Here is a 25,886-nt window from a genome sequence, read left to right on the forward strand (position 1 = left end):
GTTCCTTTAGATAGCTCTTGATCTGCCTTTTTAATTGTCCTAAGAATCTGTCAGCCTGACAGTCCCCAGACTCACTTTAAATGTTTTTAAAGGTATTATTATAAAAGGGATACCCACTTGCCCTGAAATATTAGAGAATTGATTAGCTTAGGAATTAAGTGGTTAGTAATTTCCTCAAAAATAACATGTTGATACACTTGATCTATACCCAGATTCTCCCTCCATAGATGAACTGATATGCGTGCTTTTATTTTTTTAACGAAATAGTATTGGTTTCTTGATTAACTGAGACATTTCTCTTTTTTCATAGTTTTATTTTATTAAAGCTCCGTGAATTACAAAGTTACTCATAGTTGGGTTTTTGACATACAATGTTCCATCACCAATCCTGCCACCAGTGTCAGCTTCCCTCCCACAGTGCTCCCAGATTTCTTACCCCACCCCAAGCCTAAGCCTGCCATCCTGAGAGGCATATTTTAAATTTGGTTATTAAAATTTGGGTCTCACAATTACAGTGTTATCAACTCTGTATAGAGACATTTCTTTTCCTTTTTTTTTTGTTTTGCTTTTTGGGTCACACCCGGCGATGCACAGGGGTTACTCCTGGCTCTGCACTCAGGAATTACCCCTGGCTGTGCTCAGGGGACCATATGGGATGCTGGGATTTGAACCCGGGCCGGCCGAGTGCAAGGCAAACGCCCTATCCGCTGTGCTATCTCTCCAGCCCCGACATTTCTTTTCCAAAAAAAAAAGTAATCCATGCACTCATTTGTGGAATATAGAGTAATAGAATTGGAGACTAACACTCAAGAACAGCAGAGATAAGTACCAGGAGGATTATTCCACAGCTTCGAAGTTGGCCTTGCATGCTGGGGCAAAAGGAAACTCAGATAGAGAAAGGACCACCAAGTAAAGGGTGCTGGGAGGGCCTGCTTGGGGTGGGAGATGCAGGCTGAAAGTAGACTATAGACCAAACATGATGGCCACTTAATACCTCTATTGCAAACCACAACACCCAAAAGGAGAGAGAGACCAAAAGGGAATGCCCTGCCACAGAGGCGGGGCAGGGTGGAGGGGACAGGGTGGAGGTGGTGGGAGGGATGATGGAACCATTGGTGGTGGAAAATGGGCACTAGTGGAGGGATGGGCACTTGACCGTTGTATGACTGAAACACAAGATGAAAGTTTGTAAGTCTGTAACTGTACCTCATGGTGATTCACTAATAAAAAAAATTTTTTAAATAAGTAATCCAAAATTATAGGAGGTTATCTGAAATGAAAAGTAAAATTCCCTCTCATTCATATTAAACATTGTTACCAATTGTATTATTCCAGAAATTTTTCAGGACTATATGTTTGTTTGGTTGGTTGGTTTTGGTTTTGGGGCCAAAGTAAGTTAAATGTGATGCTCAGAGGGTGATGCACCTGATTCCAACCATATTTTGTTTTATTGTTTAATTTTAATGTAAGCTGTGTCTTATACTATCTAACGCTCTGTAGCTTTTGCTTTTTTTCTTAATAGCACACAACTTTTCCCAACCGCATGTGTTGATTCCCTGGTTGCTGCTGATACCCACATGTATAGGGCCATGCAGGTGTGCTCTGGTGTGTAGATCTACATCTGCAAGCAACACACGCTTTCCAGGTCTTTGAAGCAGGAGCCTTCTGTGATCTGCTGCCCAGTCTCGATTAAAAGCAGTCTTCAAAGAAACACTTGATGGGACCAGAGAGATAGTACCAGGGATAAGGCACTTGCCTTGCACGAAGTCAACCCAGGTTCCATCCCAGGCACTCCATATAGTCCCCCTAGCACTGCCTGGAGTGATTCCTGAGGGTAGAGCCAGGAGTAATCCCTGAGCATCATCGGTGTGGCCCCCAAACAAAAGAAAAACAACAAAAAGACTTTTAAAAAAAGAAACACTTTATGTGAGAGTCAGTTGGAGCCGAGGTTGAACTTAGTCCTAGCATTTGTCATCTGTGTCACAGCCCTAGTTGGGACCAGCCATCAGTCGGCCACATACGTGATTCTTGCCCCTATATTGCCCCAAGAGGTGCATGTTCCAGGTTAGGGCCTTGATTGCCACTGAGAGACCTTCACAGGATGTCATGGAGGGTTTGTCTTCCAAGTGATGTCCACGCAGAAGAAAAACAAAAAGTCTAGTTTCCTTCTAAGGTGCTGGTTTACTTTTTCTTTAAATCATGTGGGATTTGTAATGAATCATGCTTTTAATTTTCCTTTTATGTTTTTGCATCCAGGAATTTTAGAGCCAAATTTTGGTAAGTTAGATGAATGTTTGCCAAATTACATAGGTTTTCCTATCTGGTTGTTATTTTTACTTCATATTTTATATATGGAAGATATGTATGTATGTATATATATATATATATATATATACACACATATATTTAGGTACATGAAATCGAACCCAAGTCTCACACATGTAATGCATGGGCTTTACCACTGAGCCATTTCCCTGGCCCGGAACTTTCTTTTTAAACAGAAATATACTATAAATGCATAAGCAAGTCTCCTTCTTGCCATCAATATTGCTTTGTCTGATCACATGTAGTCACCACAATGTTTATAGATTTTGAACACATTTTTTTCTTAATTATTGCTCTAAATTTTTTTCTTGCTCTAAATTTTTAAAACTTTTTCTTTTTATTTTTGTGGGTGCTCTTGAAAGTTGCTTAAGTTTTTGAAATCACAGAATGAGGCAGAGCATTAGAAAAAGTAATAATTGCTTATTTCAAAAATAACTTCTTAAGGGGGTAGAGCGATAGCAGAGAGGGTAGGGTGTTTGCCTTGCACATAGCCAACCCGGGTTGATTCCCAACATCCCATATAGTCCCCTGAGCACTGGCAGGGTTAATTCCTGAGTGCAAAGCCAGGAGTAACCCCTGAGCATCGCCAGGTGTGACCCAAAAAGCAAAATAAATAAATAAATGACTTCTTCAACATACCCTTTTGTTTGGGTGCCTCCATCTCCCCTGCCCTGTTGGTGCAAAGAGAGGGTCACAAAGTCCTGTGCAGGGGCTGGGGCTATAGTACAGCAGATAGGGCACTTGCCATGCTGACCAGCCTGACCAGGGTTCAATACCAGGCTTCCCATATGGTCCCCCGAGCACTAGGAGTAACCCCTGAGCATAGTTGGAGTTACCCAGAAACTAAAAAGAAAAAAAGAAAAAGAAAAAGGAAGAAGGTGCTATGGAGACCAAGAGTGGGGGGTGGGGAGGGAGGAACCCGGGAGCAGCAGGCCTGATAGAGAGGTTTATCTCCAGGATATGGGGCTGCCTCAGGGTCTTAGAAATGAGTTGGGGGAAGGGAAAAGGAGTGGGGGAAAGTCGGGGGCTCTGATGCTGCTTAGCAGGGCTCATTGCCTGCACTCCGGTTTCCAAGGTCTTGGCCAGCCTGGTAAGAGACTCGTCCTGAAAGGGCTGGTTCTCCTGGAATCAGCCAGGAAGCCAGCGCCAAGCGGACCCTGCATGCCTTTCAGAGGTAAAGGCAGAGAGGACCCCAGGTCCGCCTGAATCATGGGGCAGGGATGACAGGCCCCCGAACCCAGTGGGACTGATGCTGTCCTGTCACCTTCCATGAGGAATAGCTGTGATGAAATAATAACCAAGAACAGTAGGTGACCCAGTTTGAACAAAAGGGGTGGAGGATCGATGTTCACGGCCTCTGCCTGCTTTGTGGGTCCCTTTACAACATTATATATTATATGCAAATCTCGGCACAAACTTCAGGCTGCTCTTCACGTCAAGCTTCTTTAAGCCTATACGTTATACTTTACAGATCTTGGACAGTAACATTTTTCTTTTTAGTGCGAAGTTGCGCAAGGTTCATCTGAGACTCTTTTAAATTGCTGCTTTCAGAGAAATAACAATGTAAAACGACAGGATGATGTATGGCCCCCGGCAGGCCAGCCAGGGCTGCTGCGGCCACAAACGCCACCGCACCTCTGGGAATGAAGCGGTCTCCGGAGCGCCATTGTGCAATTGTCCTAACCGGATCATTTTTAATTAGTTGCAATTAATTTCCAGAGACAGCGTCTTGCAGTATCAAGTCGGAGAAGCTCCGGCGCGTGGGTGGGGTGATTAGGAGCAGACAGCTGGTGAGAGAGAAGCCGGGCGGGGGGGTCTTGCTGGCCATTCCCCCAACACACACCCCTCCCCGCCTGCAATCACAGGGCCTGGGGCTGGGGGGGATGGAGGGATGATGGTCTGGGAGCCGGTGTAGGAGCAGACTCCCTAATGATGCGAACACTCGGATTCTTTCTGGGCGGGGTCCATCGAGCCATCGGTGCACCGGCACTTAGGGGCGAGCGTGTAAGGAGGGGGACACGGCAGCAGAGCGGCGCAGACCACCATTCCCGCCTGTCTGCCAGAGACAGTGCCTGGGCGCAGGCTTGGGGCGGGTCGTTGGTGTGGACAGTGCCCCCCACGAGTCGGGAGGGTTCTGGAAGTGCCGAAAAGCAAGCCAAGCTTCTGGGACCGGAAGCTCATTCCTGGTGAAAAACCCTGGGAGATGACCTAGCACAGACACCCCAGGGCGAGCTCCTGGGCGCTGAGGGCGACGTTGTTGCGCCAATTATCCCATCCCATGGTTGCAGGAAAGCAGCGCCTCACGGGCCAGGGGCAGGGATTGCAGGACGCTGGTGGCCAGCAGGCTCTGGACACTGGCAGTGACTGGCACCCCTTTCCCACTCTGAAGTGCTCTCATCTCCCTCACGCCTCTCAGATACCTCTGGAAGGCATTTCCACAGAGAGATGCAGGGGAAGAGGGTAGGTTGGTGGACAGGCTTCGAGGCCTTGCAGCTGAGAAGTCAGAGGCAGAGTCCCCACCTGCCACCTTCAGGGACGCAGATTCTCTCTTAGTGCCAACCAGCCCTGGTCCTGATAGCACTAACTCAGGGACCCTAGGAGCCTCACCTGGACTGCTACTACATAATAGTTAAATGCACAAGACCTGAAACTAGGGAATCTTTCCCGAGCTGAGTCATTGAATCAAAATGTCCTTCAGGATAGTGACAAAGAACGTAGTCCTACACTAAGCACCTCCCCACAAGGGGGGTTGCTTTTTCTCTGTCTCTTCAACTTTCAGTAAACTTATAGTTTCTTAAAAAAAAATAGTGCCATAGAGCTAGAGAGCTACAGGGGTGAGGGCACTTGTCTTGTGTAGGGTTAACCCTGGTTTGAATTCTTGGCACTACCTGTGGTTCCCTGAGCACTGCCAGGGGTCACTACTCAGCATAGAGCTAGGAATACCCCTGGGCACAGGCAGGTGTGACCCAAATCCCCAAAACAGTGATACAGTCAGTCTTGGTTCCTGTTTAACCGAATCTTTGGATCCAAGAGGCGAATCTCCACTTCCAATGCCAGAGTAGTGTGGTTAGAGCAGCACTGACTACCTGACCCCACACTCAGCTTCTCTTGGGAAGGGCGGAACACACAGGCCTCTACTTCCCATCCTTCTACGCTCCCAAAACATTTGTTGGCTGATCAGAACGGAGACAGCTGAGGTTTGAAAAGATTTTCCCTTATCATAGGAGTAATAACAGCCACTAACAAACCTCTTTTGAGCATTTTCCATATGCCTACATGGCATAAACTTAAAAATTTTCATATACTATGTGAATTATTTAATTTTCCACAACCTGGTGAAGTTATATTATTGTAAAAGATATATTTATATAATATTATTATATTATCATAAAAGAGAGAAAATTGGAGCACAGAGATGTTAAGTAACACATCTGAGATCACCCACCTACACCCTCCAGATCATCTACACCCTCCAGATCACCTACAGTTTTTCAGGACCCTTGAATTTCAAGAGTCCTAATTTTCCAAATCAGCCTCGTGTAGTTTCCTGGGCCTTTCCACTTTGCTCCCACTCTCCCCTATTGAACCTCAGGGGCTCGTCTCCCCAGACTGCTTCAGATCAGAAAACCCAGTGACTGCATTTCTCCAGGGTCTGGGGGAGAGTCCCAAAGATGGATACTTCCGAGCTGTCTGTGAGAGGTTCTATACTTATTGGGACACAGATGACAACATTGTGAGGCTGGGAGAGAGCTCAAGAGGTAAGGAATATGCTCCACATGTGTGAGGCCTTGAGTTGAAGCCCCAGTACCTCAACATCCCCAGAGCTCTGCCTGGCCTGACCACTTGGTTAGGCCCACACCACTGGGCCAAGTATTATGGGCAGTGGTTCTAGAGTCCCTAAACTCCACTGGATGTGGTTCCTAATCAATTTCCCTTAATAATAATATAAAAAAGAATAGGACTGTTTGTGAGACGATTACAGATGAAAAAAAGTAGAAAATTGGCATTAAAAAGAAAAAGGAGCTTCACTTTGGGGGGACAAGGGAGCATTTCTAGGTATGCAGTGGAGGCCTATGGGCAGCTGGAGAGGTTGGAATTCTCTACACCAAAACTCAATTCCCAGACTCACAACCTCCTTCTATTACCAGGTTTCTCATGCCCCATTTACTACCCCAGGATGGAAAGCAGAGATAACATAGCAAAACTTAGGCACATAATTTTCCCCCAAAGTCAATATATTGACCTAACTGTAATACAGAGAAGGAACTGGAGGAAAGTAAGTCATAATAAAAAAAAACCCACACATCAGCATGAGAGCACTCAGGAGCAAGACCGGGCGCTGCAGCTGTCACAGACTCCATGATGGTGGGACAGCATCTGCCAGTGACTGAGGGTGAGGGCGACCCAAGGACCAACCCTCACCTTCTCCCACACACCTCCATGCCCTAGCTCCCCCCAGTTGCCTTCTTAGCCACATCTGGCCCCCATGCCACCTCCGTCCCCACCTCTGCCCTCAGACCCACCTCCCCCCAGCCTTAGCCAGAGTTCCCTCAAACTCTCATGGGCCACAAGCCCTCTGGAGAGCACTTGACTCCCTCCATAAATAAGAGTTGCAGCTCTTGAGGCTTCATACTGGAGATCCGTGTGCTCAACACCGGGTGTGGGTAGGACTAGTTGGGAAAAGATGTAGGTCCAGTCCCTGGGCCCCTGGGAGTCACGTGGCTTCTGAGTAGGGACTGATGGGAAGAAGTGCATGGAGCCTGCATGGAGCCTGCTGTGGCGAGGGACAGAGCATGGAACTGGGCTCCCATGTGACAGCCATGATAATCCTGACAAAAAGACATGTGGCTGCGTTTCCCAGATGGGAGAAAATCTGAGAGGAAGCCCTGAACCCCCTCAGTCCACAGCATCCTTCTTGCTGTCACTCTTTTCAGGATGTTTGCTGTGATGGAGCGAGCACTCAGCTCAGTGCCAGCCAGCATTGCTCTCATGCTCGCTCAAGTGCTCCTACAATGGGGCCAACATGCCAGTAGGGGCCAGAAAGAGGAAACTCACTAGTGTGTCCTAGGGTAAGTGAAATCTGTGTGTGTGTGTGTGTGTGTGTGTGTGCGCGCGCACACAGGGTGCTGAAGATTGATCCCTGGGCTCATACACACTCTACCACTACCACGGAGCTCTAGCTCTGGCCCCAGATTTTAAATCATGAGTGGGGGGGGTGGAGTCGGAGAGATAATACAGGAAGTAAAACGCTTACATGCAACCCCGGTTCAATACCACATACTGTCCCCTGAGCCCTGCCAGGAGTGAGCAAAGAACCAGGAGTAAGCCCTGAGCACAGCTAAGTGTTGCCCCAAACCAAACACACAAATGAGTCAGTCATGAGTGCCTTTACACATCGCCTGGTCTCTTTACTCCACCTCTGCTATAGAGTCTGAGTGAGTGACGCCACAATCTCTAGAGAAACATTGCCAGAAGGTGCCCTTTGATCAGCAGCCTCTCTGCTGTCATCTTAGCCTGGGCCAGAAAGTTAAGGGAATTGGCCAGGGAGACCAGTGCAGGGATTTTGGAGAATTCTGGCCCTGCCCCACCCACCTTTCTCACTGAGGGGCCCTATATCTCCTGTCACCTCAGCACTTACATTTGGCAAAGGGTTTGGCCACGGGCAAGACGTCATCCCCTAATCTAGTCCCAACCATGAATGAGCAGGATGAGACCCGAAATAGGCCACAAGAGCCTGCCCCACAGTGTTCACCCTGTGGGTCTCGTGGTCTGGGATCCCGAGAGAGCCCATGTAGGGGCTGCTGAGTGGCCATGGAGGTGACTTTGTCACTCAAGTGCTCTGAGGGCCTCCTCACCAAACCCTCTGTCAAGGATGACCTTTAACCTTTGTCATCCTTCCCTGCAGCTCAGAAGTTGTGGACATAGATATGGAGACTGAACTGGCTTGAGAGTCCCACAGACCCCAGCCTTAGGCAGAGTATAGAAATCACCTGACAATCAGTTTTTTGAAAAAACAAACAAATGCCAGATGATTGTGCCCCCTCCTGAATAATTGAATTTGGCAGACAAGAGTGGAGCTTGGACATTTTGTTTTTTGATTTTAAATCTCTGAAGTGATTTCCCAGGGAGAAGAAAGTCCAGGCTGCAGACTCTCAAGGCCCTAAGTAGAAAGGTGGGTCGGTCCCCTTGCAGCTCAGCCTCTCACAAGGCCCGAGGCATACTGGCTGTCACAGAGAACCTCAGAGCAAGGACATCCCCCATGGCTGGGTCTCAGGCTGCTGCCAAAGGGCCTGCGCCGGCCGTGCTGGGCTGTGTCCTGAGATTAGGCCTCACGGGTGGAAGCAGGTTTGCACCTTCTCTGCTGGGTTGACATGGTAATGCGGGATAGGGCAGGCCTGACAAATTCCTTAACCGAGAAGGGAAGGGAGTGTGTGTGTGTGTGTGTGTGTGTGTGTGTGTGTGTGTGTGTGTGTGTGTGTGTGTGTCTGTGTCTGTGTCTGTGTCTGTGTCTGTGTCTTTACTCTTGTGAAGCTTCAGTTTTGAGGTCTAACAAGAAGGCAGACATTTCAAGTTCTTGCTTTCTGTGTGTGCTGGGGGTGGGGTACCTGCCCGAGACTGCAATGGCATTGGAGTTAAACATGGGACGAGAGAAAGTTGAAGAGGCAGAACCCTGAGATTTCTCTCTGGCCACTTTGAGCAAGACCATGGAGAGGGGTGGGAAGGGGGAGCCCTGGCTGCAGCTAAAGCTGTGCAGTGGGTCTCCCCACCCCCGCCTCTGCACAGGAGCTGACTCTAATGTCTTCTGATGGGACAAATTGGTGAGCACGACTATTAGCTGGGTGACATCAAAAGGCATTAATCTCTAGTTCCCGAGCAAGACCAGCACCACATTAGTGCCTTGCACCCAGTCATTATTAAGACTTTAGCCCAAGGGTGTAATAAATGTTTTATGGCATGCAAACCAAGGTAATGGAATGCAAATCCCATAATATAGCCATACATTTATTTTCTAATGGAGCAAATGATGATGTATTTTATCTAAGAAGAGCTGCCGATAGGGTTCGTTTGAGAAATGCAAAGTTAGGGACCCAAAGGGAGAGTGGGTGGCCTTCCAAGAATGGGGGCACGTGGGGTCAGCGAGGGCAGGAGCCATGCAGGGACTTCCCAGCCAGGGTCAAACCTCCATGCATGAAAACCTCCCAGACAAGCTGATTGTTCTTATTCTCATGCCCCCAAATGCCCTCCTTTTGGGGCATATATTGAACATTCTGAGGCTTAATTACATCCCTTTCGCAGAGTACCCCCCTTCCCAGGAGCCCACCCCCACCCCACCCCCGAGCTGCATACCAATAAGCTACTCAGCTCATATTGGCTTTCCAAAAATATGGCCCCATTAAGGTGTGAAATGTTAATGGGATCGAGGGGCGCGGGGCTATTTCTCCAGTGGAGTAAAACTTGGCACTGTTGCTGTGTTTATTAAGAGGCCAGCATTGCTCAGGCACAGCCTGGGGCTGCCTGGGCGGCCAGGCAGTCTACCTGGGATGGCTGAAGACTTCAGGGCTCTGACCAGAGTGCCCCACCCCCAACCCACCCCCACCATCGCCAACCCCAACTAACTGCTGCTGCTTCCTAAAGAAGGCTCTGCTTCTTCCAGATGGTTTTGGGGTGTGTGTGTGTGTGTGTGTGTGGGTGGGTGGGTGTGTTTTAAGTCTAGGACCACTTTGTTGACCAGAGGGCCAGTCATACTTAAGAATTGTGTTAGGCACTTGGGTTGTTTCTGGAGTTGGGCTACGGTGAGTAATGCTATGATGAACATAGGAGCGCAGGTGTCTTTTCTACATTGTGCTTTTGGGCCCTAGGGGTATATTTCCAGGAGTGGAACTTTGAGGTACTACAGAAGCTCAATTCCTATTTTGGGGAGTAGGGAGGAAGATTGGTTAGGGAAGGGACCGTTACTACAGTGACTGAGGGAAGTGGACGGGGACTGGGTGCTGAAAGGAGGTAAAGTGATATGCATGACACCCTACCAGTATTGGTATTGCAAACCACAGTGTCTAAAAGGGAAAAATAAAGGAAGAGTGCCTACCATTGCTGCGGGCTGAGCGGCGGCAGGGAAACTGTGGACATTGGTGGAGGGAAGTGGACACTGGTGAAGGGTCCACCTCCCACATTGTACACCTAGAACTCAGTCATGAATGGCTTTGTAACTTTGTAATTCTCAGTGATTCAAAACAAGAAAAGAATGTGTGCTGGGGCTGTGTTGCCCGCCAGCCTGAGCACACAGCATCTGTGCAGCAGCTCATGAGCCAGATCCTGGAGACTCTGGGCCTGCTCCATTCCACACAGAGGAGAGATGCTCACGACTTACCCCTGCTTTTGAGGTGCTGATGCTCAAACCAGAGAAAAGGACACACGTTTGAAAAGAAGCAATCCATGCCACAAGGAAGGTGCAGTGACTAAGGAAAGGAGGTGTTGGTGGAGGAGTGCCAGGATACAGAGGGGAGAAGCGTCCACGGGGGGCAGGGAGTAGGGCGAGAATTTGTCACAGAGTCGCTGGTATGAGGACTGCTTAAAACAGAAAAGAAGGACTGGGAGTTTCCCCCTAGAGAGCTCACAGTAGGGATGTAGGTCCCAGTGTGGTGTGTGGGGCTGGAGCAATAGCATAGAGGGTAGGGCATTTGCCTTGCATGTGGCCGACCCAGGTCCGATTCCTCCATCCTTCCCAGAGAGCCCGGCAATCTACCGAGAGTATCCTGCCTGCACGGCAGAGCCTGGCAAGCTACCCGAGATATATTCGATATGCCAAAAACAGTAACAACAAGTCTCACAATGGAGTCATTACTGGTGCCTGCTCGAGCAAATCGATGAACAATGGGACAACAGTGCTATAATGGTGTGTGTATGTGTGTGTGTGTGTGTGTGTGTGTGTGTGTGTGTGTTTGCTTATGGCAGTTGGGACCCAGGATCTTAGACATTCAGAGCATGTGCTCTACCTCTCAGCCATAACCCCCACCCCCACCTCATTCGAGAAAATAATACTTCTCAGAGGATGGAGACTGCACCAGAGATAGCCAGTGCAAAACTCAGTGCTTTGCAGTGATTATGGCTTTCACAGTGCCCACTTGCTTTATAGACTAATAGTAACACTAAGAATAATTAAAAAATTTGTATCATACCCCATGCTAAGCACTTGGTTATCTCATTGAGTCTTAAAAAGGACACCAAGGCAGCTGGATGAGGCGGTGGGGAACGTGACTCGACTGCAGCTGCTGGACTGGCTGATGGCAAACCCTGTGCACCCGCCCCAGCCCTGCTCACTCCCGCTGTGCCCCTTCCCCCTACCTCTCTGCCACACGGCGTGTCATCTCATAACACGTCACTGGATTTTGCAGAGTTTTCTGTCCATTTGAGCAAGGACATAAAATTAAATGATTACAATGAAAAAAAAAAAGGACACCGAGGAAAGTACTTCTGTTACTCCTACTGAGGGATAGTAGCTGAGAGACAAAACTCAGAGGGAGACTCAACCAAGGGTACTATGAGATCAAGTAACAGAAATCAGAGGACTGAAGACCTGTGCTGTCCTAGTGACCAAAGTACAAAGACAGTCTACAGAGTGGGAAAGGATATTCACCCAATACCCATCTGATAGGGGGTTGATATCAAGGCACTGGTTGAACTCTACAACAAGAAACCATCAGAAAATGGGGGGGTGGAAATGAACAGAAATTTTCTCAAGAAGAAATCCGAATGTCTAAAAGACACATGAGAAAATGCTCTACATCACTAATCACCAGGGAGATGCAGATTAAAACAACAATGAGATATCATTTCACACCACAGAGGCTGGCCCACATCCAAAAGAACAAAAGCAACCGGTGTTGGCATGGACGTGGGGAGAAAGGGACCCTCCTTTACTGCTGGTGGGAATGCCGACTGGTTCAGCCCTTTTGGAAAACAGTATGAACGATTCTCAAAAAATTAGAAATTGAGTTCCCATTTGACCTAGCAACACCACTCCCAGGAATATATCCTGAAGAGGCAAAAAAGTAGAATAGAAATGACCTCTGCATTTGTATGTTCATTGCAGCACTGTTTACAATAGTCAAAATCTGGAAAAAACTGAGTGCCCCGAAACAGATGATTGGTTAAAGAAACTTTGGTACATCTACACAATGGAATACTATGCAGCTTTTAGAAAAGATGAAGTCATAAAATTTGCATATAAGTGGATCAACATGGAAAGTATCATGTTAAGTGAAATGAGTCAGAAAGTTAAAAAGATATCACTCATCTGTGGAATTTAAAGTAACAGAATGGGAGACTAACACGCAAGAGTAGTAGAGATAAAGACCAGGAGGTCTGCCCCACAGCTTGGAAACTGAACTCACATGCTGGGGAAAAAGTCAGCTGAGATAGAGAAGGGAAGGCCAAGTAGAGGATGTTGGGAGGACCCACTCAGGTTGAAAGATGCATGCCGAAAGTAGACTATAGACCGAACATGATGGCCACTCAATACCTCTATTGCAAACTACAACACCCAAAAGGAGAGAGAACAAAGGGGAATGCCCTGCCACAGAGGCAGAGTGGGGTGGTGGGGGACGGGGTGGGGGTAGTGGGAGGAATACTGGGAACATTGGTGGAGGAGAATGGGCACTGGTGGAGGGGTGAGTAAATAATCACTGTATGACTGAAATGCAAACACGAAAGTTCATAAGTTTGCAACTGTACCTCACGGTGATTCACTAATAAATTTTTTTAAATAAATAAAAAAAGGACCTGTGTTGTCCCAAGGACAGTAGAGACAAGGGCCAGGAATGTTGTTCTATGGTTGGAAGCCTGACTCATGTGCTGGGGGAGAAGGCAGCTAGGATAGAGAAGGGATCACTAAGTGAATAATGGTTAGAGGGATCACTCGGTATGGGAGATGTGTGCTGAAAGTAGATAAAGGACCAAATGTGATAGCCTCTCAGTATCTGTATTTCAAACCATAATGCCCAAAAGTAGAGAGAGAGAGTATGGGGGAAATTGTCTGCCATAGAGGCAGGGGGATGATTGAAGGGGAGCAGGGATACTGGGGACATTGGTGATGGAAAATGTGCACTGGTGGAGGGATGGGTGTTTGATCATTGTATGATTGAAACTCAAACATGAAAGCTTTGTAACTGTATCTCACAGTGATGCAATAAAAAATTAATTTAAAAATTTTTTAAAAATAAAGCTGTGTTGCAGGGAACAGGGCTCGTTGGTATGATCAAGGGAGAGCCTCCTGGCCCTTGGGGAGCAGCTATGGGTCCTCTGTCTGCTTCAGCCAGCCTGCCATCATCTCAGCCAAACATGGACAGACGTAGAAGAATAATGATAACAGTGAACTGGTGTCTGCCATGGAGCCCACCCTATTGACTAAATTGATCTGTTGCTTTCCCTGTGCCTGAGACTCTTCACAAACCTGAAAACTGTAGCTCGATTGCCCCCCAGAGGACATTCAGGCTGGGGTGAGTTACAGTGGGTTCTGCCCTAAGAAACACCCACATAAGAATGAAACAGCACTGACCATGAAAGTGAAAGCAGACATAAACAAATGGGACTACATCAAACTAAGAAGCTTCTGCACTTCAAAAGAAACAGTGACCAAAATACAGAAAGAGCCCACAGAATGGGAAAGAATATTTACCCAATACCCATCTGATAAGGGATTAATATCCAGGATATACAAGACACTAGTAGAATTGTACAAGAAAAAAACCTCCAACCCCATCAAGAAATGGGGAGAAGAAATGAACAGAAGTTTCCTCATAAAAGAAATACAAATGGCCAAAAGGCACATGAAAAAGTGCTCTACATCACAAGTCATCAGGGAGATGCAAATCAAAACAACAATGAGATATCTCTCACAACACAGAGACTGGCACACATTCAAAAGAACAAAAGCAACCAGTGTTGGCGTGGATGTGGGGATCCAGATGACTGGTTAAAGAAACTTTGGTACATCTACACAATGGAATACTATGCAGCTGTTAGGGGAGATGAAGTAATGAAATTTGCTTATAAATGGATAGACATGGAGAGTATCAAGCTAAGTGAAATGAATCAGAAAGAGAGGGACAGACATAGAAGGACAGCAATCACTTGTGGAGTATAGAATAACATCACATAAGGCTGACACCCACGGACAGTAGATAGATACAAGGGCCAGGAGGATTGCCCTGTAGCAAGAAGACTGCTTCGTGAGTGGAGGGGAGAAGGCAGATGGAATAGAGAAGGGATCACTAAGAAAATGGTGGCTGGAGGAATCAGTCGGGATGGGAGATGTGTGCTGAAAGTAGATAATGGACCAAACATGATGACCTCTCAGTGTCTGTGTTGCAAATCATGATGTCCAAAAGTAGAGAGAGAGTATGGGGAATATTGTTTGCCATGGAGGCAGGGGGAGGTTGGGAAAGGGGGCTATACCGGGGATATTGGTGGTGGGGAATGTGCACTGGTAGAGGGATGGGTGTTTGATCATTGTGTGATTGTAACCCAAACATGAAAACTTGTAACTGTCTCACGGTGATTCAATAAAATTTTTTTTCAAAGGCCTGGGGGTGGGGGGGACTGGAACAGGGCGGCGCCATCCTAGTCTCCAATTCACCCTGGCTGCCGGAAGTCACACAATCGACCCGCCCTCGGCGCCATCTTGCCATAAACAGCAGTGAAGAATCCGGGCCATTCCAGCTGCACTACAGGCCAGAGAACTTTCCGGACCCCAGAACGGGCCAACAACACTGGGGTGCCAGACTGGGAAGGTACAGCCAGCATGCCTTCTCCAGATGGAGTCCCAGCGACACTGAGCTTCTACTAACACGGCTCCAGTATGCGGGACTGTACATATCCAAACCTTTCCTGATATATAAAATATATGCTCTGGAATGGCTCCGCCACTCCTGAGCATCCATTATCCCAGAGGCACAGAAACCAATCTCAGAATGCAGCGGCTGCTAGCAGATATACTCCTGGACTCTGAACTAAGCTACGGCCCTGTGCAGCCCCGGGAGGGGAAGGGTTTCTGTCCCTCAGCCTTTCCCCCGCTGTGACAGCATGGCGACTGCTACCTTTCAGAATCAGTCAGACAGAGAGGTAGGAGTTTGCAGTGATGGGACGGGATGCATGGGGAATCTTGCAATGGGGGAGGCAGAACTGGCCCTGCCTCCTGCCCAAATGAGACCCCGAGCGGTTGCCCATGGAAAGCACCTCCGCTCCTGAACAGCCATGATCCCAGTGCCACAGAAACCAATCTCGGAATGCAGCGGCTGCTGACAGAAATACCTCTGGACTTAATACCAGAATTCCAAATCCGGGCGGCTGCTTCACAACCATGCAGCATCATATGCTCTTTGTTACCAACAATAGAAAACATACAATCTAATGATGTCATTCCGACAGGTCTGACTGTTGGGGGTAAAACACCAAATAATGATAGTGAGTTTCCTGTCGAAAATTGAATGTAATCAAAGTAAGGAAAGAGTAAAGTGCTAATCATCTTCCACACAGGCAGAGGGGAAGGGGGGGGTATGCTGGGGTTATTGGTGGTGGAACATGTGCACTGGTGAAGGGATGGGTGTTTGAACATAGTATGACTGAGACTCGATCCTAAAAGCCCTGTAACTATTCTCACGGTAACTCAATTAAAAAATAAATAATAAAAAAATTTTCAAAATATCTGATAATAAAATTGACATGAAATTTAAAAAATAAGACCCACAATAAGCCTTTATGGAACATTTTTCTCAGGCCCTGAGAATGAGGCAAGCCACAGCTCGGAGAAGGAAAGACAGCAATTAACTTTGAAATCTTGCAGTTTGATCAGAGTCAAAAAGGGGTGGGTGCCCAAACAGGGCGAAGGCTAGGGTGTGGTAGGGATGATACTCAGTTGTACAAGTGCAGACCTTAAAACCAAGGGCCGGGGGCCGGAGCGATAGCACAGCGGGTAGGGCGTTTGCCTTGCACGCGGCCGACCCGGGTTCGATCCCCGGCATCCCATATGGTCCCCCAAGCACTGCCAGGAGTAATTCCTGAGTGCAAAACCAGGAGTAACCCCTGAGCATCGCTGGGTGTGACCCAAAAAGAAAAAAAACAAGGGCCGACACTAGAGATGGATCTGGAAAGTCTCAGGCAGAGTGATATTAGCCAGAAGGAGGGGACAGGCACAGAGTGGTCTCTGTCATATGTGGGATATAAAGAAATATGGCTAAAGGCCAAAGGTGACAGAATTTGAGAACTGGTCTATGGAACTGAGTTTACTACATCAGGGGGACAGGGTTGATAATGATGGAGGGAAAGTGGGCACTCAAGTGGAATATGTTTTGCTGGGACATTGTCCACATGAAGCTCTATCACTAATATTATTGTAAATCACAGTGCCACACAATAAAATTTAAATTAAAAATATAAAAATTAATAATAAATAAAAGAAACCTTTTTAAAAATGAAGGACACAGACAGACAGAGAGACAGACAGACAGAGTACAGAGGTTAAGGCACCTATCTTGGACACAGCCAACCTCAATTCAATCCCAGTATAGCATTTCCTGAACATTGCCAGGCATGATCCCTGATTATAGAGCCAGAAATAAGCCCTTAAAAAACACCAGGTGCGTTCCCCAAACAAAAAAAAAAATAAAACAAAACAAAATGAGTGTCTCTTCACTTTGATGATGGTGAAGTGAGGTAATTGTGTATGCCAATACTATAAATGTCAACCCCTTTGTAAATACATTACCTTAACTATGTCAAATTAAAAATATATATTTTTCTTAATAAAACAATTAAAATGTCTCCTAAAGTCTGAGCTCCAGGAAGATCTCTTGCCAGGGCCCAAGCCTGGATTTTCCTATCTCTATACCAAATGGGAAGGATCCTCTGTGTCCTTGGTCAATCACTGAGTAGAGCGAGAAGAGCTGCCAGCTCATCCCAGACGTCTTGTACCTCCACCTAGAGAGTTTTGGATTTGGGAACTGGATTAGTGACAGAAACTCTGAGGAAACTGACCTATGTAGGGATAAACAGAGTTCCCTCTTGAAAACTTGAACCATTAATTGGCAAGTGCAAGTGAAGTGTCCGGGATTGTCTGCCCTCAGGGAGGACTGGATCCAGTTTCCCAACATCCTCAAGAGTTTTTTGGTTGTGGGGCTGGAGCAATAGCACAGCAGGTAGGGCGTTTGCCTTGCACGCGGCCAACCCAGGTTCGATTCCCAGCATCCCATATGGTCCCCTGAGCACCGCTAGGAGTAATTCCTGAATGCAGAGGCAGGAGTAACCGCTGTGCATTGCCAGGTGTGACCCAAAAAGCAAAAAAAAAAAAAAAAAAGATTTTTGGTTGTTATTGTTCCTTCTCTCAGCTCTGCTTTTCTCAATACTCCTCTTGAGCATGGACCAATTGGAGTAGACAGAGAATCACTTGAGCTTGGGATAAGCCTACATGTAAAGATCAAGAGCTACTGATTTCAGGAGACAGCCAGGGCCTGGTGCTGAAGATTCTCCTGCAGGAGGAAGTGAAGGGCTGGCCTTGCCTAAGGCTCAGGAAGCATCTCTCAAGTGAGAGCAAGGCAACCAGGAGACTTCTGGGCCACCCCAATGGAATAAAGAGTTTCTGTGTCCCAATAATTGCAGCCAATAATTTGCATTGGTCCAGTTTCTGTCTCCAGCTCATCAATGACCTAATTAATCAATCACCACAGCCTGGGGTTAACCTGCTCTAACCAGCTGCTTCTAATCATGCCCTACCCCTGGAGACCCCAACATATGCCATTTGGAATTGCACAGACTTAGTAAAAGAGATACAGGTTCCCCCAAAGAGAATATGGAGGAGGAGGAGGAGGAGGTGCAAAGTCAAGAATTGGAGGTTCTTCTAAAACTAGGGGAGCAGTTAGGATAGAGGACGGACCTCACTATCAATGAGAGTTGGAAATGACCACTCTGGACAATAAATGAGTACTGAAAGTAGGCAAAGGGATATATATATATGATAAGCTTTCCGTACCTGTATTGCAAGCCATAATGTCCAGAAGAAAAAAGTAAGAAAAAGAAGGAAAGTGCTTGCCATAGAGGTAGACTGGATTTTGGGGAATATTGGCAGGAGGGTAACTGGGGACATTGGTGACAGGGAATGTACACTGCTGAAGGGACGGGTGTTGGGATAATGTATGACTGAAGCCAAATCATAAACAGCTCTGTAATTGTGCATCTCACAGTGGTTCAATAAAAAATAATTAATTTTATTTATTTATTTATTTTTTTTTTTTTTTTTTTTTTTTGGTTTTTGGGTCACACCTGGCGATGCACAGGGGTTACTCCTGGCTCTTCACTCAGGAATTACCCCTGGCGGTGCTCAGGGGACCATATGGGATGCTGGGATTCGAACCCGGGTTGGCCGCGTGCAAGGCAAACGCCCTACCCGCTGTGCTATCGCTCCAGCCCCAAAAATAATTAATTTTAAAAAACAAATTCTTGTTGTACTTTAGTTCCTCTAGGTATAGTTGCTGCCAAAATGCATATCATTTGTGAGCATCATCTGGAAGAGTGAATTGTCTCTTGTTCATCTTTGGTCACCAAATTATCTCCCCTTGGGACTGACCAATAACTTGTGGACTCCAGTCTCTTGGTAGGAATTTGCTGATTTTTATGAAAGAATGACAGAGGCACTGTGTTGGGGTTGGGCCCCCAACTTTTATTAACTACAAAGTTAAAAGCTATCAAGGGTCAGAGGCACCTCAGAGGGGCAGAGAGAGGGAGTCAATTAACACCTGCCTTTTTATTTCCAAATCGAATTGTTGCTTAAGGTTTGAAGATGATGTAACCACTCACCAGCACTAGGACAGGATTTATGAGCCCTGGTATGTGGGGCGATGGTCTGAGCAGGCAGCCGATGAGAGGCACTTACCCTGACTGCCCTCGCTTGCAAATCTCCCTCAAATAATGGCTGTAATACATGAAGGTAGCTTGGCTGTTATAAACCCGTACCCCTGTGCCCAGAGCGGATCTGAGTTAAGTCACTTTTTCCTAAATTGGTTTGGAAGGGTGACTGGTTCAGGCATGAACTTGGGCAGAGAGAGGAAAGGCGCGGGAACTCTGGGGAAGGGAGAAGGGTTGGGCGGAACGGGGATTAGCTCAGCCCTGGAATGGGCCCGAAATGGGCAAATGACCCCATCGGAGCCTCCTGAGGCTGGTTGGCATTTGAGTGTGGATTGGTATCAACCAATGCAGAGAGTCCATTGGTGATGGTGCCTCCATTGTCCCCTACCTGAGGGGAGTCGTATTAGCCTCTGGTGGAAGTTTCTGGGAATGTAGCGGATATGGCTGGACTCACTGACCACTCCACGGCCTGCTTATAGGGCTGAGGAGAGAAGGGGAAAAGCCAGGTCCCCCTCCCCTCCTTACCCCACTGGAGCCTGGATCTAAATGATAGATTTTTGAGTGGGTCATTAAGTGCTGATTAAAGTACTGGAGAAAAAGAACAGGAGGGGGAAAACCCGACCTAGAGTGTTGTACATACACACACACTCCCGGCCCCAGTCCCCCTCCTCTTTCTCAAGCTGCCTCGAATTTCTTTCCAACCCTCCACTGGAAATGCTATAAAAGGCCAGGCTAATTAAGTCCTATATATTACCAGCACAAACACTTCCAACTTTATTCCGGCGGCTCCGTGAGTGAGGAGGAGGCCAGGCAAGGTCCAGGCGGCTCAGGGTAATAAAACAGAAGACTCAATTACCTTGTACATTTGCAGTTTTTATAAAAATCATTGAAAGTTCTCCCAGTGAGAATCACGGTGGAGAGGGGCTGTAGCTCTGGAGTCCAGCAAAAGCTTAGGGAACCGGGGGTTTGGGGGGGGTGCAAGAAAGGCAGCTAGGCTAGTCTACAACTTCTGGGGAAGGCAAGCCCCACGCTGGGGCTAGTCAAGGCAAATGACAGGAGAGGAGAAAGGGAAGCGGGTGGTGGTGGTGGGGGGGGTGTCTGGTCAACCACACACTAAGCATTTAATTGGGGCTTTGCACAGCTCTCTCAAGTATCACCAGGCTTTACAGAGGAGGACACAGAGGCAGCAGGATGAGTCTTTGGCCCCTCCCAGAGGCCGAAAGCTTGTTGTGCTTTGATTGTTGCCCTTGCTGTCACGCTACTTTCTGCATAGTCTGCTAATGTCAGATCTGTGGGTCTGCATTCAACTCTTACTTCCTAGCTGTGTGTCCTTGAGCAAATTGCTCAAGCTCTCTGGATCTTAGAAGCAGTCTCTCTATCTGTGAATATAATTCTAGTACCTGCCTGACAGCATTGTTGAAAAAATTAAATGGGACTCTACATAAAATGCTCAACCCAGGGCCTCAAGGAGCATGCACATGTGTGTTCATTGTGATTATAATGCTTGTGATTACAATGGTTTACCATGACTGGCTCATTACCTTTTCCAGGGGGATAGCAAGTGACTCAGTTATACCAGTCATGCCCTCCCACCTTCTTCCTTGGCACCACAGTAATCCTAATTCACAAACAGATTCTCTCATTTCTTCGTCCCACGAGAAGCTAGGAACCTCTCTCCTACTGAGGGACCCAGTTTTTCCCCATGAGAGCAACGAGAGTCATGACATAAGTAAAATATGACTTGTTTCATTTTCTTCAATAAACAGAAACTGTTAGATAGGCCTGCACTTTCAGAAATGGGAATATAAACGTGCAATTCAACAGCAACCCCTGAGGGAGAAATCATTCTCTGGGTTGTAGCCACAAGAGTGACCCAGGGCAGCGTTTCCCGGAAGGCTGGAGAGAATGGAGGTCAAAGCTTCCCCATCTTGGTCAAATCTCTCAGGGCCTGAGAGATAGTCCAGTGGTGGGGTGCTTGCCTCGCATGCAGCTGACCTGGGTTTGATCCCCAACACCACATAAGGTCCCCTTGATGTAGGCAGGTAGATAGGGAAAGGCCCTTGGCAATGAAAATTGAGATTTAACAGAGTCTCTGGGAAGGAGACTCTTAAGACTTGCAGGCTGGAGTGATAGCACGGCGGGTAGGGAGTTTGCCTTGCACGCGGCCGACCCGGGTTCGAATCCCAGCATCCCATATGGTCCCCTGAGCACCGCCAGGGGTGATTCCTGAGTGCATGAGCCAGGAGTGACCCCTGTGCATCGCCAGGTGTGACCCAACAAGCAAAAAAAAAAAAAAAGAAAGAAAGAAAAGAAAAGACCGGAGGAAACCATCAACGGACCCTGAGGATAATGGATCCCTCCCCAGGAGGTTCCCCAAAGAAGGCCATCACCACTCCCAACCTCCCTGGTAACCTTAACAACAGACTTTTACCTGGGAAGAAGCCCCACATGGGGGCAGGTTGAAGAAACCCTATAAAAGACACCTTGAACAAAGGAAGGGCGTGCATATGCTGCCTGAGCCCATGTGCTGCTTGCACCCACGTGGCCGAGCACATGTGTCGCCCGCATCTCCCCTCTTGAGATGTGTACTTTCATGCTTTCATACTTTGTGTCTAAAGCTCGGTTATGTGTAGGGGCTTCCTCCACCCTTGGAGAAGCTCACATTCTCTCTTGAGCGTGTTATTTTCACTATTCTCTCTCCCACTTATCCCTTCCTCCTTCCCTCAGAAACCTCTAAATAAAATCTATTTACTTCACTGCTTGTCTACTCCTGAAATTCTTTTCCGTGAGCGAGACAAGAACCCGGTAACTCTGGGTCCCGGGTGGTAGAGGCGGTTGGGGAGAAAGTGACCGTCTTTCTCCTCCCCGCTTCACAAAAGTCACCCGTGGGGCCCACCGACATCACCCTGAGCACTACCAGGAGTGATCCCTGAGTGCAGAGCCAGGAGTTAGCTCAACTGGGCATTGAAAGAAAAAGAATCTCCAGAACTTCAAAGAGAAGGACCAGGATGAGGGTGAGGGTAAAAGATCACGCAGGGCCCAGTTTGGAAGATGGGCTGGGCACGTTGGATGTGCGGATCATGAAAAGCAGACTGGGTGAAGACTATTACATCTGCGTCCTTTCCCGATGTGGAAAACTCCCTCCAGTGGGTCCACTAGGAAGGCCGGGTTTTCCAAAGATGAACAGAGAGATGATTCCACTTCTTTTTCTTTTGAGGGTGGGGATGGGCTTGGGGGCGACACCCAGAGATGCTCAGGGGTTACTCCTGGCTCTGCACCCAGGAATTACTCCTGGCAATGCTCAGGGGACCATCTGGGATGCAGGGGATTAAACCCCAGTCGGCCTCAGGCAAGGCAAGCACTTTACCCACTTTACTATCTCTCCTGCCCCAGATGATTCCACCTCTGTCTCCTCTTCTAGAACCTTGGCACTATCCCATCAAGAACCAGAGTCTTCTTTCCTCCTTCTGCTTGAAATTGGGCGGGACTTTGTGGCTCCTTCAGCAATAAAATGTTGCTATTATGTTGCTCTCTGACTAGCAATACTGACTCCTAGGAGATTTGGCTCCCCCGTGGAACCTTGAGACATCACACTGGAGGAAGCTAAAGGGAGAGGGAGAGGCCACATTCCGACACTGGCCAAGAATCCCAGCCAAGGTACTAACTGCCAGCAACTGTCACCAGCCTCATGTACAGCCTTCAGATGATTCAAAGTCCTTTAGCTGTAGACTCTCCAAGCTGAGACAGAGACATAATGGAGTGAAAAATATAGCATCCCAGCTGTACGCAGACTGAACTTTTTTTGTTTTGCTCCATTTTAAAAATATATCCAAGGGTCTTCAGGAACTATTCCCAGAACAGAAGTGGTCAGGGGTTACTCCAGGTGGTGCTAGAGAGATCATGCAGTGCCAGGAATCAAACTTGGGGTTCTCATGTGAGAAACATGCTCTCAAGCTCATAAAATCATCTGCCTGGCCCTTCCATCTGAACTTCTGACCCACAGAATCTGTAAGCATAAGAGATGCTTATTTTACACCATTTTGGGAGTAAATTTTGGCCTAGCAATAGATAACCACAACAACCTTTTAAAGTTAGATTCAGTCCTGAGGGTTGCTTAATATTCTCATAGGTCTAAGAGTTTACTCCTTCAAATCTGAAAATCAGTGACCTTCATTTCCCTGAGGACAGAGCAGGTCTGTAACAGGTAGAAGTGGGTCACAGCAGGAAAGAAAGCAGTTTTGGTAGTTGCCTTGAAAAGCCCCAGGCTGCATCTTTCCTTCCTTCCCACTAACTCTGTGATTTGTACAAATCAGTTCATTTCTCTGGATCTGAAATGGGATAATACTGTCTCTCCTGCAAGACGCCTATGCAGATTAAGAGAATTGATGGTGATTTGCTCGGCACATATATCCTTAATATTCTCAGGGCAGGTCTCATGGCCACCTATTGGGACCTGCAAGAAAATAAGTTTATGAAAGTGATGTTGTTAGCATCTCTTCTGGCTTAAGAGTGGGGAGGAGGAGCCAAACACTTGCCTTTCACAGGTGAAGTTCTGAGTTTGGTCCCCAACACTGCCCAAATAAAGGAATGGGTGGGAAAGGGGATTAAAACATAGGTCTCCACATTTCAAGCTTTTAATATGTAAAAAGCAGAGGTAAATGTGGCTCAAAACTCTCATCTTTATGAGCAAAGGGCTGTGAAGAAAAGGACCTGGAGTTTTCTCTGTGGGAGATTTGGCTAAAGATGCAGATTCTTTCATAGTTGTAGGATATTGTAAACTTTCTGTCTGTCACTTAGGGTCATTAGTCATTAGTATTTTACTAAGACTTTATCCATTGTGTCTAAATTTTCATTTTTATCAAATTAAAGTTACAACTACCTTTTCAGTCATGAAGTCTCTCCTTGTAAGCCTTTGAAATTATGCTGGGAGCAGGGGTCACTCCATGTGCCCTTGTCCAGTTGATGATTAGGGTCTGGGGTTCACGAAGTTGTCTCCTACCCCACTTTCAGTGTGCAAGACCCTTCACACCCTTTCCCTACCAAGAGGTGTATAGTGATTGGTGAGGAGGGGGGTGTCTATTTATCCCAGAGTAACTTCCTGTGTGACCTCATGCTAACATAAGAATAAGAAGTGGGGATGGGTGTTTGAGCATTGTATAACTGAGACTTTAACCTGAACGCTTTGTAACTTTCCACATGGTGAATTAATAAAAGAATTTAAAAATAAATAAATAAAAAGAATAAGAAGTGAGCAGGGGTGACTTTAGCAATGATTGCAATGAGGTGCCCCTTTGGCTTTTTGTTTCTTGGGGGGGGGGAGCTGGGGTTACACCCAGCAATGCTCAGGGATTTCTCCTGGCTCTGAATTCAGGAAATATTAATGACAGTGCTCAAGGGACCATATGGGATGCCAGGGATCAAACCCATGTCGGTCAGGTGCAAGCCAAAGTCTTACCTGTTGTATTAACTATCCGGCCCTAGAGGTGCCCCTGTGGAACCACTGTACTCTTTTCCATTCTCAGGCAGCACCCTTTTATATGGGAATTTTCAGAGAAATCATAAAACATGATATTGGGACTAGGGATATTTCGAGGCACCACTTTGGGGGCCCCCAAAATGAACTTTAAAAAAGTAGGTTTGATACAAGCCCACATAGATCCCTTAACATTCTCTCAAGTGTACTGTAGTAAATTGGGCATACGTAGATAATCTTTGACCCCAGTGTTTAGAGAGGAAACAGACAGAAAAGGAAAGAAATCAAGAGGGAAATAAAAGAACGAGAAGTCATGGCTGAATAGGCATCAGGGCTTCAGTTCTACCAGTGATTAGTGTGAAGGATATGGCCATATACCCAAAACACAGATTCAACAGAACTGAAAACGTAAGATCTAAGTGGCAACCAATGAAACTTTGTGATATGTCTGTCAAGTTGACAGGTGGGGTGGAGTGGGGGTTGGGATGGGAAGGAAGTCTGGGAACACCAGTAGAGGACAGCTGACACTGGCTAAGGGATGGATACTCAATTATTGTATGCCTGCCACTGTATCACTGTCATCCCATTGTTCATCGATTTACTGGAGCAGGCAACAGTAACATCTCTATTCCTCCCAACCCTGAGATTTTAGCAACCTCTCCTTACTCGTCTTTCCCAACAATTGGAGGCTCTTTCAGGGTCAGGGGAATGAGACCTATCGTTACTGGTTATGGCATATCGAATACGCCACGGGTAGCTTGCTATTGTATTGTATTGCATTGTATTGTATTCCTAAATGCAATTATCAGTAACTTTGTAAATAATATATTTTTAACAAAAATGTTTACTAAAGTAAAAAAAAAAGTAGGTTTAGGGGCTGGAGCGACAGCACAGCAAGTAAAGCATTTGCCTTGCACGCATCTGACCCGGGTTCAATTCCCAGCATCCCATATAGTCCCCTGAGCACCACTAGAGTAATTCCTGAGTGCGGAGCCAGGAATAACCCCTGTGCATTGCCAGGTGTGACCCAGAGAAGCAAAGCAAAAAAAAAAAAAGTAGGTTCGGCAGAAAGTGGTCCAAAGTCAATGTCTTCTGGTAGGTCCCCAGTGTGCAGCCCCCTCTGCCCCTCTGCCTCCTCAGCTAGGGCCTCCCTAGCCTGACGAAGGTCTCCTCTCCAGAAAATCAGAGTCCAGCA

The sequence above is a fragment of the Sorex araneus genome, chromosome 3 (assembly GCF_027595985.1).
Source record: "Sorex araneus isolate mSorAra2 chromosome 3, mSorAra2.pri, whole genome shotgun sequence".
Classification (NCBI taxonomy): Eukaryota; Metazoa; Chordata; class Mammalia; order Eulipotyphla; family Soricidae; genus Sorex; species Sorex araneus.